A 3,273-nucleotide genomic window follows, 5' to 3' on the forward strand; every position below is an offset into this window, starting at 1 on the left:
CCAACTCTTGGTTTCGGCTCAAGTTGTGATCTTATGGGTCATGGGACTGGCCCTGCATCGGGCTCCACATTCAGAGGGGGGTCTGCTTGAGATTCTCTCCCACTGCCCCTCCCCCCACTCATGCTCACAGTTTCTCTCAAAAAAGCAAAAACAAACAAAACTAAGCATCCTTTTTACTGAAAATCCTTCCTCTACCTAGCTAACATTTTCAAATCTTGTTTGCATATCCATTTTCAGCATGGTGTGCTATTCTATTTAACCCTACTGATGTTCACTGGAGTAAGATAGTCCATATACAGACTATGTCTGACTTGGAACAAGTTCTTTATTACATGCAGAGAACCAATCTATAAAGTATGAACATATAGAATGATGAGGTTGTGGGAGATGGAGGCAGGGGAAAACTGCATTATATCCAAAACTCTGTCACAGGGAACCAGCTCATGTGTCTGCAACTTAAACCAAACAAAAAATGCTCCAAAAAACATAATACTATTTCCATTTTATCCCATTTGAATGCAAAATTATACATAGCTGGTAATTCTCAAAACGTTTGTTGATCTGGGGATGGGGGAACATATTTTCCATGCACAGAATGCTTCAGAACATTTTCTGCTTGGCTACCAATCTGTCAATTAAGATGGTGATCAAAGTCCTAAAGTAACTGACAGTACTTTGGGCCTAGAGTCACTTTATGACCCAGGAAAAAAAACAACTTTGGATTCAGCCAATAATGTTTCAGTTAATATGCACGATCAGATTCTTTGTCAGCAAATACCCTTTAGAAAAAGTACACCACAAACACATTTGGAAAACATTATATTTCAAGAGAGATTTAGATAAATGCATAGAACTAAGGGAATTGTGTCTTTAAGGAAACAATTACAAAGTGAACAGGGATATACAAAGTTCTCCATTATACAAATTCCTTTGCTGGAATTTTTCTTTATGGGCACAAAGCGGATGGGATGCCTTTCAAGCAGACTGGTTTTTATCAAAGTGGACATCATACCAGAATTCCTTGTGATGAGATAAATTTTGCAAATGTTCTTTTCAAGAAAGGAGTGCTAATCCACCATGGAACCACCTCCAGTTTAAAATGGACTCAAATGTTCTTGACTCCCAAAACCAGGCTATATGAAGCAAGATAAACAGTGAAAATGTGCTTTAAAATATCTACTGCTCTTTCTCTAATACACATCTTCATACTAAAAGTTCTTATCCTTGGCTATTTTGTTTCCTCAGAATCACTCAGGGCTCAGATTTACTAATGAAGTTTTTTATTTTTTTTTTTTAAATAACAAATGTGTTATTTCTCTCCTAATTTTTAAAATATGAACATTCTGTAATTCAGTCATGGGGGCCTTTACTTCCAGGTGACTTCTTCATTGGGTCTCAATTCCCTTTTAAACAACAAACTTTTGTTCCGGAAGGCAGTCAGCTTTTCATCATTCTTTCTGTCTAGATAACATCAAGGACAAACCCCATGGGCACAAGTATATGTACCCAGTGGTCACGAACAATCTGAATTACGTTCACCCTGAGTGCTGCGGCCTTGATGCCAAAAACGACCCCACGACCAAGGGCAGCGACGACCCAACCACCGGTGGCGACGGAAGCTGCGGATTGGGACCTCGAAGTTTTAAAAATTCTAGCCTGAGTTTTCTGTTGTCCCCTGACCCAACTACTGAAATAATGCAAATTTGTTTTATAGTCACATCCATAGAATAAAACAGTTCCTAAGTTATGATATCATTCCACAAATAGGAGGTCTCCACACAGAAGTATGGTGATTTGTCTTAAGTCATGCAACCAAGTAAAAAATTAGAGAAATCAGAGCCCTGGGGTCCTGATTGTTGGTTTTGTGCCCTTCTTGGTGACACCAAAGTACAGATGTACCTACGGGTTTTGGAAAGTGTTAGCATGTTTGTTCTTGGGAGTGGGATGAGGTGGCTGGGGTAACAGTAAAAGCGCTAAGCACCCAGGAGATGTAAGCAATTACTCTCCTAAAGGCTTTACAATGGTAAAAAGATTAAGCATCCATAAAAAATTTTTTAAAATACTTTGAGCTGTAACAAACGTATTACTGGTAACTTTCCAGGAAGCCCTTCCTCAAGTGTTCCACTTACTTTTTGGCACATTGGAGTAAGATATACACCAGTGTTAACACATTTTTAAATATAACCACAGAATCGCAGTAGACTGACAGTTTTGTTTTTGCTCATCCACAGTCCCCAAAATAAAAAGCAGATGGTAACAGGTAGCCAAGGCCACCTTATTCCTGCTTCCTTTTTCTCAAAATCACCAATACAAACCACTATTCTTCTTTTTCATAATTAGCACCAAAAGGAAGAAGAGGTAAAGAGGGAGGCTGCCACCAAAGACTGCTTGCTCCTCGGAGTTCAAACACGGCAGAGCCAGGGAATTCCCATGCACGGAACCTAGGCTGCTAAGCTAAACTTTCCTTGCATGTTCATTTTTAAGATGAAACAACACATTAAAAACCTTTAGGATATTAGCATTATGTAGCCTACATTGTGAAACAATTTGTTCCTAAAGCATTTAAGTCCGGGTGCTCTTCTCTACTGGAAAATGGGCCACACATCCACATTACACAGTGGTGTAATTTGCTCCTCTTGTAGCTACAGAGCTTGGTAGAAGTCAAACACCAAATGTAGATGGAATCTTACCACATTCTCTCCAACAGTTCCATATTTCTAACTCCCAGACCACTAAAATATCCTCCCCGCTCCTACTGTATGTTTTGCCCCCAACATTCATTGTATCCATTGTTAAAAAGTAGCTCACAGTTTATGAAATTTCTAATACAGTAGGAACAAAATTACTTGGTGTAATTTTTAAACCAATACTCTGGGCTCCCACAGTGAGTCGTGTCCCAAAAATAAAAATCACAAATTTTGCACTTACGTTCATTGTTGTTAGTGATTTTGATATAGTAATTCTAAATTTTACATGTCCTGTAGAATCAAGCAAATAAGTAAATATTGTTATTCAGAACCAAAGTTCTCACCATGGTTTAAAGCAGATACAAATATGAAACAGGAAACAGGAAAAGGTGAGGAAGATTAGTGTTAATTTGAAAGTATCAGAATGAACTCAGGATTTATAAAAAATGCGCTTCCTGGCTCTGCTCCCTGAAGGTGACTGGAAACCATGACACCCAGTATTACCCAGATGATTTCCAAATACCATTCCCCAGGAAAAGAAACTAGGACTCCTTGGAGAAACAGCCCGTCCCACTGTGGGACAGGA

At 38.9% G+C, this 3,273-nt stretch overlaps 1 pseudogene; it reads right to left on the bottom strand.

Annotated features, from left to right (window-relative positions):
• Window positions 1-1,312: 1,312 nt before the first annotated feature.
• Window positions 1,313-2,713, bottom strand: LOC114203125 (NADH dehydrogenase [ubiquinone] 1 beta subcomplex subunit 1 pseudogene; annotated as a pseudogene).
• Between the last annotated feature and the right edge of the window lie 560 nt (window positions 2,714-3,273).

Source organism: Eumetopias jubatus, unplaced genomic scaffold (genome assembly GCF_037043125.1).
Source record: "Eumetopias jubatus isolate StellerSeaLion01/CBP00866 unplaced genomic scaffold, mEumJub1_p1.0 scaffold_2, whole genome shotgun sequence".
In the NCBI taxonomy this organism is placed as follows: domain Eukaryota; kingdom Metazoa; phylum Chordata; class Mammalia; order Carnivora; family Otariidae; genus Eumetopias; species Eumetopias jubatus.